The 13,297-nt window shown below is 28.9% G+C and overlaps 1 protein-coding gene across 3 annotated transcripts in view; it reads left to right on the forward strand.

The window, feature by feature from the left end:
- The first annotated feature begins 8,549 nt into the window (after nt 1-8,549).
- Nucleotides 8,550-13,297, forward strand: part of LOC107438736 (uncharacterized) — a 77,435-nt gene continuing 72,687 nt past the window's right edge. For all 3 annotated transcript variants that reach the window (XM_071179963.1, XM_071179975.1, XM_071179985.1), the window contains exon 1: nt 8,550-8,677. The gene's annotated coding sequence lies outside the window, so the exon portion shown is untranslated. The remainder of the gene's footprint in view (nt 8,678-13,297) is intronic.

Raw genomic sequence — 13,297 nt, forward strand, 5'->3', positions numbered from 1 at the left:
CTGCTGCGTAGGACAGTTACTGCTGATTAATCTCGGCTCTTGCTCTTTACAGAACTTTCGAAGAACCTGCGTACTTGAAAGAGTGATATGCTGCCTATAGTACTAATTAACTAATATCGTTTCCCTGTCTATTAAAAGGGGAACCTGGTTTTGCTAAACGTGGAAAATGCATTTCAGAAGGCAATCTTTTAACTGTAGGACTATTAATGGTCTAGAGGACAACTTAAAATCTATTAAGTTGATAAAAAATTTTATTAATTGGTTTATTATTTTAAAATTCAAATATAAAATATCATATTAAAGTATATTATGGGCTCACCAAAATTTATATAATATCTTTATATTTTGCAAGAGAGAAAAGTTAACCTTGATTTTATTTAAATCTTCCAAATAAATTGACAGGACACATGTATAAAAAAAACTCACTAATGGACGTTCCGGCCCTGATTTTATTCTGCCCGTCTAATCGCTTTATATAGCAGTTTAACCCTGGTTATTTTTTTAAAACTCCCCCTGATGAATCGTCCATCTTTTCTATACCTACCCGTTAGGGCGTAGTCCAAGTCGTTCATCACGTATCTTGGTCACTTCCTAAGCGAACAATTGTCCATTTTTGACATCGCGTGACATCTCCGTTTAACGAAGAACATTTAGTAGAATATAGATACGGCTCCTGTACGTCAAAATTTCGAAATAAGGAAGCAATTGCTTCGATTGTCTTGCGGGATGCAAATTTCTAAGATTTATGGTAAAAAGGAACATGATGGTTTCGTCTTTGAGGAGTGTTCAACTTGATCCTAATGATTATTTAACTAGTTGCTAATTACGGTTATCTTTAATTTTGTAGGATTTGTTGGTAACTTGATCTGGTTTCAGCAGCTTAATAAGTACTCTTGGAATAAAAAATACAAAGAAATGGTTTAAATTTACTAGCGTGGATAACAATACTAAGCCAATATAAATCATAAAGAGGGACAAAAAGTCCTTATAATAAAAAACCTTATAATAATCTTACGTTTAGTGACAAATTTCTATTTTTTGTTTTGAAATTTAAGACAATCTAATTTTTCCATTACAGCTCTTAAGGGAATGCCAAAAAGCATACCGACAAGCTTTATATGGGTCTATATCAGTACATCTGATATTTCGAACTTGGTACTTTAAAATACCTGGCACTTTAATTGAAATTAACATGTAAAGAAGTATAACCGCGAAGACTTGCTTAAATTAAAAAATATGAAAATTATCTGAAATATCTATTAAACTTATTCCTGGATGGCAATATCATTACAATTACTACGGACCCGGTATCTATTCGGGAACACGATCCCGGTACCCGAATAGGTACGGGACCGAATTTTTCACTCCCTTTATAAATTAAGATTTACATGTATCTTATTCTAAATGCATCATGTTTTTGTAACTGATACTCAGTTATAAAAATTATCAGTTTATAAAAATTGGCAATATTTGAATCGAAAAGTCCATTTTTAGATTAAGTTTGTAGCATATATTCCTTAAAAAGATGTATCATAGAAGATTTTTCCTGCAACATAACTCTCTCTCCCCTATTGAAGCCATTCAAAGTCTTTAATTATTTTTTTTCTTTTTCCTCATATTACCCGATCAAATTATGTGATTAAGAACTTCTTGAAACTCTTGCCCAAATAATCCTTATAATCAAAAGCCAATATACACCGAAGAGCCATTACATTATGACCACCCTTCTAATAACATGTAGGCACCCTTAGCCCTCAAAACTGCTAGCACCCGCAGTGGCATTGATTCCACAAGGTGCCGATAGGTAGTCTGAGGTATCTGGTACCAAGCGCTCTCCAACTGGTTCTCCAATTCCCTCACATTGCGAAGGGGTAGCGTGGCAGCACGAATTTGGTTTTCCAAGTAGGACCACAAATGCTCTATTGTATTAAGGTCAGGTGAATTTGGGGGCCAAGACATGACTTGAAAGTCACTGGAATGTTCCTCGAACCAATCCATGACGATTCGACCCTTATGACATGGTGCATTATCCTGTTGGTAAACACCATCCCCCGCAGGAAAAACTGTTGCCATGAATGGGTGAACCTGGTCTGAAACTATGTTCAAGTAGCTTACAGACGTCAGGGATTGTTCTATGAGGATTATGGGTAATGTGCCCCATGAAAGCATTGTTCCTGGGCGAGAAACAATGAAAACCTGGGCGAGCCCATTGTTATAGATGGCGGGTGGTCATAATGTAATGGCTCTTCGGTGTATATTCTCATCTTGTCGGAATCACTTAACAATGTAGTCTTTTTTATTATTTAAAAAAAAGTATGTTAGTTGCTGCTTTAAATTACAGCTAAGTTAAATTACAGCTCTAAATTAATTTCTTTAAAATTGCTTCATGAACCCGGTTGCCAGATATGAATACTGCGTAACCTTTACACAGGAATACAATTGCACAAAAAAAAAATGATATAACTTTATTTTTGCAGTGCTATAACAAACTGAGCGATAAATTGAATAAAAACTCAAAAAACAGGATTCAAGCACTTTTTTTTAAATACTCATAAATTTTAAAAGTATTTATTTCAGTCGTTTAAAATCAGATGTAACCGTACTTTTTTTATTTTCTATTTCCCTAGGGAAGGTCAATGACTGGACACCCGAAAAAACGAAGTAAAGAAGCAAAACAAGAATATAAAGAATTTTTAGGTAACTATTACGTTTAACAGGTTAATTTCGTTCAAACAAAAGTAATATTTCGTTTTATTCTATTAGCTTAATTTTAATTAAAGAGATGGACATTCGATTTGGCTCATATCCGTCAGACAAATCAAAATGTAACAGATTGCTTTTAGCTTAAAAATTTATCGATAAAAAGATGACTAGTCTTAAAATAGTTATAAAATTATACTTTGAGTCTCTCATATTGGGCACTTTTCAAAAAAGGCGATTATGAAATTAAACTGTGATTATGTAAAAATCACAAATCCATTTTAAAACTCTGAGTGAATATGATATTTATTCTACAACAGCTCCTAGTTTACTTTATTTTTTATTTAGTTTTATTATTTGGTTACATCTTCTGGTAGAAGTAAGCAAGTAAGCAAAATGAAACCTTTGGTAAGCAGCACCTCCACAAAATAAGCTTTGATACTTCCGAAATATAATAACAGTTAATAGACACCCTCTCATTATTATTACTTCGACATCTCTCTGTTCATCACTTACCCCTTAACGATCGGTTAATTTTCAAGAAAACGGTCATAAAAGTGCCTATTTTTTCACATATCACAATTACACGTATTTGATTAGTGCTGACATCTAGTTTAAAATAAACTATCTGCAATTACCTTAAAAATATCCTGGTACTGCCATCTAGTGTGTAAAATGCGAAATAAAATGTTTTCCGGGCAAAGGAAAAGAATTAGTTTTATTCTTATTGGCGCGTTACTACTGAACACTCCAGCCCGGAAATGTCACGGGAGCGAGAAATAGAGGGCGAAAACTCACCCCGTCATTTTCACAGGAGCGAGAAGGAAGGGGTTAAACAATTTCAAATTATTTTTCGTTACTTATTCTAAGCTTAAGGTTCTTCTAACAAAATTTAGTTTGACAATACTTGTCTGAAGTGCTCATTATATATAGTAAACCGAATCTTGCCAATTGAAAATTCTATTTTATCATTATTGCATAAATCTTTACAATTATTTCACATTTTTTCAGTGAAATGAAATGAAAGGATGGAAGTTTTTCGCCAAACGAAGGAAGATTTTCATGAAAAATTAACAGACATACACACCGAAGAGCCATTACATTATGACCACCCTGCTAATAACATGTAGGACCATANGAGAGAAACCATGAAAACCTAGGCGAGCCCATTGTTATAGATGGAGGGTGATCATAATGTAATGGCTCTTCGGTGTATATTCCCCGTTATAAGTTCCCGTTCTTATCATCTAATCACTAAATCAGAATAACTATCGCCATTGAAAAGTTATAAGACTGACTGCATGTAGCATAGCATTTAAATTTATATGATGTACTAAAAATGTTATGAATAAATTTTTAAAACAGCATCACTTCTGAATATCTTAATCACAATTTAAAAAGAATGTTTAGTTAGTTTTATTAAAGATAACTAACTCCATAATATTAAAGCAATTTCATTTCTTCTCTTTGAAAAAAATCAAATATTAAAGATGTAGCAGGTTATAATTTATACAGTTGTTTGAAATCGTTTGCTTCAATTCGAAATTCCAACGTCGACAATCGTACTTGTATATATTTTTTTATTTAAATTACGTATTCCGAAAAGGTTTCTGTTATTTTTCCATTACTGTTTCGAAAAAAAATGCCAGACAGGAAGCAAATGTCAAGGAAAAGTCTAGTTATAAAATACTACATTTCACTATTACGAATCAGCACGACAACTCAACTCGTATCTATTAGGGGAAGGAGTGAACAGTGCCTATATTTGCACGCCAATGTAAATAGCAAATAAATAAAAAATCCATTATTTGACATTCGTCAGAAAAAGCAAAATACAGGGAATAAATTTTCAGGGCTTTCTTTAGCCTGCCGGGTAAGAATGTTTGTACCTCTTATAGGCTTAAATATGATCACTCGAATAATCTTACAATCCAATACTATCTTTTTCTGACAAATTTAAATTAGGAATTAATTTTGAGCAGTAAATAATCATAATAATTAACGAGCAATGTTCAAGATTTGTGGCTGGGGGGCGCAGTTGGTTTGTCATCAGCCTTCTAAGCCTAAGTCTGCGGGTTCGATCTCCAGCCCAGACACCGGATTTTTGGGATGCAGAAAATCCTCAGCAGCCATGTCGTATGATTATGCGGCATGTAAAAGATCCCTGGACTGCCTTATTGGCTCTTGGCGTTTTCGGCAAAATTAAATTCCTAGTGCACTTTAGCATCCAAATAGAGTCTCGGTGCTGCCATCTAGCGTGGCAGAAACTATCTTTTTTTATTAACATGACCAACGGTATCTCACCCATTGTGGTGGCCCTGAAAGAGTGGATACCACCTCTGGAGAACGCACTAGGTCTGCTCATCGGCAAGACCGATTGTGCAGCTCATTGGAAATAAAATAGAAAATGTTCAAGATTTTAATAAATTAATTGAATTGATTAAATTAAAATCACCTACAGAACTAAAAAACGTAATGTAGTTTTATAAAAAAAATTCATGATCAAAACGAAGCAAAAATAAAACTCAGAATTTCTTTATGTGCATGTATATTCCTCAAATATTATCACATGGGTTTATAACTTTTGTAAATTTGAGTATATTATGGAATGGTTTAAATCATTTACTCTAAATTTACCGGAAAATTACCTTCACATTTTCGTCAAAAATCCTGCATTTCTAAATTTTACTTTTTGCAGATTTATTGTCGACATTTCTTAGTCATTTTGAATACACAGCTTTTTTAAAAAAATGTTTGCGTTATCCTGACTTCATTACCACATATTATGCGTTAATCACTACAACTAACTGTTAAATAGCTGTAACGAGATATAAAGTATTAGCTATTAGTAAATTATTTCTTTACAGAATATCATAACTAATGTTTAAAGAAAATACAAAATTATAATAAAATGTAAATACAATACGATATCAGATTCTGAAAAAGATCTAATGGTATTTGTTTTTTACATTTTAAGCCTGTATTTTGTAAAAAATTTACAGAGTTCATTCCCAAGATTTTCTACATATTTTCCGTACAAAATAAATTCTGTAGATGATTAAGTTTAAAAAAGGGGTTGAGTAAGACTGGGATTTTTCTTAAGTCTTTCTTCAAAAACTTTTTTAAAAAAATCTTTAAATTAATTTTGATAAATCGATAGTTTCTTATAGAATAGAAATGTCTGTTAATTTTCCCTGACAAATAGACTATTTTTATTATTATTATTATTTTATTTCTATCTTTTTTCTACTTGATATTGACCATGATTGTCAATTTATTTTCTTATTTTTTTATTCATTTAAAATTCTAAATCTGAAAATTCTTATGAATTCTTTTTTGAAGAAGTGTTCTAAAATAAAGATTAAGGGTGGTTATTACGGAACACCTTGAATATATAAAAAAAAAACAAATGTCTATGATTTCTTTTTAAAAATTTTTTTATATGTTCAAAAAATTAAAAGGGCAGATATTTAAGGATTAAATAATTAAAAATTAAGGAATTAAATAATCCCTTTAGCTCCAAAAATCAATATTATTCAGGAAAAAAAATTTCAAAAAAAGCAATAACACATCATAAAAAAAATTTCAGAATGCTAATATATGGTTTTTATCTAAACTGATCAGATAAAATCGGATATATATTGAAACAAAAAATAAAACGACGTTTTCACCTAATGAAATATTTGTTATAATGTTAAATACAAGTATATACAATAACATTTTTGCTTGATTAAACATACAACGAATTTGGAAGCAAAGAAAATATGTAATTTTGAATTTAATTTGTTTGTAACTATTAGTAAATTAAGTTTGTGGATCAGATTTAAGAACAGAAATACCACAAATAAGAGTTTGATAATGCTTCTCTATACCTAACTCTCACAGTTAAAAGTCTTATATCTACCAACCTGATTTTAATAGTAATAATTTCAGTAAAATCACTGAATTACTCGAATTAAATAAACATTAGTGTAAAATTTGTGGTAGTGTTTTACGGTAAAAGTGGATTTTACCGTAAAAATGGATTTGCACTCAAAATTATTGCGGATGATGTATTGAAAATGTTGTTCTTATATCGTTATACTTAGAATGTTATCAGACGTTGAACTTACCAGAAATAAATCTTCCAGCAATTCGAAACTACGAAGTTAATTTTTTCTAATCAAATTTTTCAAAGCATTGGCGTTGACAAGTAGATAAATTCATTTATCTAAAAAAAACTGGCTATAAAATTTCTAAAAGAATACTCGGAAACTCACTGCCTTACCTTTTCAATTTTATATTCTGAAAACAGAAATCCCTGGTAGCGATTCTCTAACAAGAATAGTAAAAATTTTGCAACCAGCCTTCTTTTTTTTAAAAAAAAAAAAAGTTTGACTGGGGACACTGTTCAGCTTAATTTATTTCTAAACAATATAACAAATATCGATACCTAGTTTCATCGTTTTGATAAGTGACAGCAGTGGATAAGTCCAAAGTGTAGGTTCCCGATTTTGTCAAATTTTCCCCTACTAAGGAGTATTCAATGGAAAAAATCGAAAACAAAACAATTACGAAGAAAATCTTACTTTTTCAAATGCAAATAATTATGTAAAATAAAAAACTAAAAAGAAATGAGAAAACAAATCGTCCCTACATTGTTAGAAATTTCTCGAAAAAAATGGTCAAATGACATTTTATATAATTGTTATTTTACCATATTCATATTTTACCATATTGATATTTTACCAACAATAATAATAATAACCATATTCAAACAAAACAGCCAAATAACCATAAGAAAGATGGCAATCAAACTGTTAACTGTGAGAAAACCGTTTATTAACTGCTTTCACTTTATACGATTAAGCGACCAGAATTTTATCGCACCAACTAAGCTCACCTAATCAAGCCACTTAATTTCTTACAATTGCGTGCTTATTACAGCCGAGAGGACTAATCTGAAAGTCTCATGGCCGACAGAACTGGCTTGTGAGTCCCCAGCGTTAACATCATAATATTTCCTCCATTGCCTTCACTACACGTAAAGTTTCTTATATTCTAAACCCTCCAATTTGCTTCCTGCTCTTTCCGATATAGAAAAGATTCATCGAACGAAAAGCCTATTTCCTACATCCAGTAAATTGTTTTTACGGTTTTGAAACTATTAAAGCTGTTAACGGCTAAGAAACCCTTTAATTTTCTATTCATGATTTTATAACCATGCTAGTTGTAAACGGTTTCAAAACGGCAGAGGTTACAAGAAAATATTTACCGAAAACTTTACGGTTAATCGTATGAACAGACTGCTGTCGGTTACTTTCCCATAATTTTAGAATAAAAATTCTAACAGCGATAATGTGATTTTCAATTGATAATGTGATTTTAACGGTTTTCTTCAAAATTCGAAATATTGCTACTTGATGAGAGGTTTCAAATATGCATGTTTTAGACAAAACACGTTTTTCGAGTTTTTATTGTTATTATTTTGTTTCCTTTATGCAGTTTTGTTGTATTTATTTGCTTATTTCATTAACTTATAAAATAAAATGACTTGAATTTTAAATTAAACGGAAGATTTCTATGACTATAAGAGACAATACACCTAAAAAATAATTGTTACTTCGAATCTTTGACTCTCTCAAATTTCGTGTCATGATAATTACGAGTTGCCGATGGTTTTTTCTATTTTGATCCTAAAAATTGCGAAACATATAGAAATCAGAAACTAGAATAATGTCTCAAGTAAGATTGGTAAATAAAAACAAATAATTTATGCTAGAGTGATTGTAAAGTATTAAAAAGATAAGAAATATTCTTCTTATGTAAAAAAATTTTTTTTATCGGATGCAGTTTTACGATAACGCAATTGTGTGTTATCTCTGCTTAGATATAACCAAGTTATATTGTCTTTAACTCACATACTTAATTTTTTCTAAATTGAATTTGCGAGAACGGGTGATGCACAGAATATCTAGCATTTAGGCCTCCTTTTACGGTACGAATTTAAGTCATTTTTAATTTAAAATATCTGAAACAATTTATGTGCTTTAAAAGTTTCAAATAAAAATTTGTTTTCAGAAACTATGCTGTAAACTTAAAACTACATACGCTATGACGCATAACATGCTATAATGTTCACATTTAAAAATGTTTGCTACTTTAATGCATTTATATATCTAATAATTTTTAGGAAATTAGTATTGAGAGCAACATGATTAACGAGTCCAGTTTCGGCATGATATTTTATTTAGCTAAACGATGGTGAAATAGCAGTTTCACCCCTCTCCAGACGGAGAGGGAGAGACAGAGTTACAGTCAGATCTGACGGAGTTTAGTTGGTAAACATTATACACCAAAAAAGACACGCAAAAACATTGCTCCTGCATTTTATAGGATGATTTTTAGTTGTAAAGAGGCCCAGTCATATGCCTTTTTCTGTATTCTTACGCCTCATCAATTTATTTATTACTCATAGCAAATCGTTTAATCTTTCCTTATATGGAAGTGAAAGATCTTAAAATAACTTCTCTTTTGAAGTATTAATCTAATTATTATTCATTGGCATGTTTTTAGCCTTGAAGTCCCAAAATAGAATTTCTACCCTTATCTTTTACTAAAGATATTATATGAAAACGAATGAAGTTTTAATGCTTTTATTAATACAAAAGTATTTAATTATTGTATTACATATATCTTTCTGTACGTTTTAGATGGTAAAAGGTTTGATTCTAAATAAATTTGATTTATTGATGAATTAAGTCTTTTTTAATACGACGTGGAATTTTTAAAGTTTATTTTTTTTAGATCTTAAAATAAAGATTCTATATCGTTTGCCTGTATTTTTTTTATTTTTAGGTTTTTCATTAATAAATCGTTCCCTATAAGTGAATCTGTTTAGATAATTGTTGTTGATAAGGTTAAAAAATAAATGGTTTCTCTTTGTTATTTATCGACATTTTATGAATTTCTAAAAGCTACACTTGCATTCTTAAAATATCAATCATAAATGTCAAAGTAGCCACTAATGTTTTCGCTATTTTATATTGCAGTTATTCCTTACCACGATCGAAACACTCGCACCGTATGTTTTCAGCGTTATATATAAGTTTTTTCCTTATATCTTCTTGTTCAAACGTAACATTATTTATTGTTAACAAAATGTTCTTTACCGTAAACTTTACGGTTAATTGAATGCACAAACTGCTGCTGCTTATTTTGCCATAATTTTAGAATGAAAATTCTAACAGTGCTTAAGAGCAACCGAAATTTGTTCCCAGTGTTATTGCCGTATTTTAATCTGATACTTTTAATAATCATAAAATTCAGTTTTTAAAGAAATTTAATTCAACAGTTGTTAAAATTAATCCATATGTTAAAGTTAGTGAGTAATTATATAAATATATAGGAATGAGCTTTATCAAAAAGAAAAAGCTTGATTAAATGTATGCTAAGTATATAGCTCATAAGAGTCCTTGAATCTAAGCAACCATGGATGGACTTTCGAAGTGTTGTGGATCAGAGCTAATTGTCAAGTGCAAATAAACAAAAACTAGTTTTTTTTACTTAAAATAAATAGAAAAAAATAGCTGAAATTCATTTGAGTTAGAAACTGAGATACGGTTGCCTTAGCATTTCGTTGATACACAAACATTAAATGTGACCTGTTTTTGTCTAACGGAAAGAATCTTCAGCATTTTTTATTAATTTCAGTACCAGAATTCTTTTTATTTGAGAGAAGAATGTTGTAAGTCATAAAAAATACTTGGAAGTATTCGTTTTCTACATAAAACTACAATATCTATTATTGTTTCTTTTTTATACATATATATTTCGCGAAACGAATGTATTCATTAAAAACTCTTCTTTTTTACATATATATCTAAAGTATCAGATGACCTCGAAGAAAATTTACTTCGAAAATGTATAGTAGCGTGATATGTCACAATAAGACATGCATTTGTTGGTATTGATGAAAATTTCCATTCCTTGGAATTATTGTTATGCAATTAACATAGAACCCCCATTTTACTGACTTTTCAGGAAATATAGTTTTGTTTTTCTAAAAAAATTACTGATTTTACGTATCTATCTACCTATCTATCTATCTTACTCTTANTTATTTTATTTTATTTTATTTTATTTTATTTTATTTTATTTTATTTTATTTTATTTTATTTTATTTTATTTTATTTTATTTTATTTTATTTTATTTTATTTTATTTTATTTTATTTTATTTTATTTTATTTTATTTTATTTTATTTTATTTTATTTTATTTTATTTTATTTTATTTTATTTTATTTTATTTTATTTTATTTTATTTTATTTTATTTTATTTTATTTTATTTTATTTTATTTTATTTTATTTTATTTTATTTTATTTTATTTTATTTTATTTTATTTTATTTTATTTTATTTTATTTTATTTTATTTTATTTTATTTTATTTTATTTTATTTTATTTTATTTTATTTTATTTTATTTTATTTTATTTTATTTTATTTTATTTTATTTTATTTTATTTTATTTTATTTTATTTTATTTTATTTTATTTTATTTTATTTTATTTTATTTTATTTTATTTTATTTTATTTTATTTTATTTTATTTTATTTTATTTTATTTTATTTTATTTTATTTTATTTTATTTTATTTTATTTTATTTTATTTTATTTTATTTTATTTTATTTTATTTTATTTTATTTTATTTTATTTTATTTTATTTTATTTTATTTTATTTTATTTTATTTTATTTTATTTTATTTTATTTTATTTTATTTTATTTTATTTTATTTTATTTTATTTTATTTTATTTTATTTTATTTTATTTTATTTTATTTTATTTTATTTTATAACCATCGTTGAACAGCCGACCCAATTTTTATGGGTTTACGACTACTAATGTTCAACTCCGTAGCCTTGTAATTTGGGACCCAATTCAGAAGACAAGGGAACTCCTTGATGGAGTATTGGGAGAAATTTTCCTTCGTGGAGGACTTCTTGATGGAACTAACCCGCATTTACGTTAAATGGTAAAGAAAACCATGTAAACCTCCCACGCTTAACCTGACGGCAAGGGGACACTAACACATGATCCGTCGACCACTGAGGATATTTCACGTCAGCACTGTAGTCAGTGCAAGCAGGATGCGGAATTCGTATCGACCAGCCATCGCAGGGATCGAATCCCGGTTCACCTCATTGGAGGGCGAACGCTCTATCCCCTGAGCCATCGCGGCTCAAATAAGCAGTATTGCCCATAAAATAGCAATTGCTATGTAAGAGCACCCTAGTAAAATAATAGACACTGCCAGTAAATAAAATTTGAGATCAACAATTCGCCAAATCTTCGAAACGAACGGCATGATTGTAGTAATGTGGTCAGCATTTAAAGACTTATTTTAAAAATTTAAAAAGCAGATTTACCTTAAAAGAACCTAAAAGGGACCTTGACATGTAATGACATTTCGGAAGTTTGTTTTGAAGTTCTATATATAATCACCCAAAAGAATGTCAGAAAATAAAATAATTATGATCATTATTACATTCCAAAATTTTTTGTGTTTTAGCAATTCTTTTCTTTTTTTCATTATTTGGGGTTTTCTAACTTCGATGATATGATTCTTATCGATTCTCTAAAGATGAAGCTAAAAATATATCCATATGCTTCATTAATATAAAATAGAACATGAATGAGATATGACTCTCAAAAATAGGACGAACCGATCAATTAACTATAATAAAAACTTTTTGAATTAAATGGTTTTAACGTGAAGATTTTTAAAACATTCTTTTTTTCAAAACAAAAAAAAGAGAATAAAAAGATATTTTAAACGGAATCTTTGATTTGGCAGTGAGGTAATTTATCCAAAAAAAATTTCCTTAGCACTCATTAATTTTTTTAAAAAAATATGTTATCAGATTTAGTGGCTTTCATACTGAATATAATATTTTCAGTTTGGTTTTCAGCGACGCATAAAAAAGACGCATAAGGTATTGATGTAAAATTAATGTGAATGATATATTATACGCTCAACAACATATTCAAGTAAAAAATAAAAGTTGTTTAGTGTTAAAAAGGTCACATCACAAATCATTTTATTGAAATATTACGTGTTTTAGTTTTGCGAGAAACACTTTTTTCAAAAACATAAAAACAATGGCCAAAAATTACATGAATAAAAATATTTAATCAAAATAAAAATAATAAAAATATTTTTTACAAATATCTTTTATTTTAAAATCCCAGTCTCAGCTTTCTTTTATAAACATTTTAAAAAATGGATACTCAAATTTCGCGAAACTTTTTTTGCTTTTGACGAAACCGTTTCTCAGTATGTGCTCCGAGCAAACATTTCGTCAAAGTGATAAAATAACTATCGTCACTTCTTCGAGGAGACAAATTTTGTCAAAATTAAATAAATATTTCTTCATTATATTTTTTCCCAAAAAAAAAACATCTCATATCGCCTAATGTCTTTTCTAATAATCAATTCATCATGGGCACCATACAGGTAGATCAATATTTCTCAAATAACACAAGACTGAAAGAAAAGAGATATAAATTAAATCCATGCCCAAAGCGAGATTCAAACTTGGGATCTTCATGGTAAGAGGT

Source organism: Parasteatoda tepidariorum, chromosome 1 (genome assembly GCF_043381705.1).
Source record: "Parasteatoda tepidariorum isolate YZ-2023 chromosome 1, CAS_Ptep_4.0, whole genome shotgun sequence".
Lineage (NCBI taxonomy): Eukaryota > Metazoa > Arthropoda > Arachnida > Araneae > Theridiidae > Parasteatoda > Parasteatoda tepidariorum.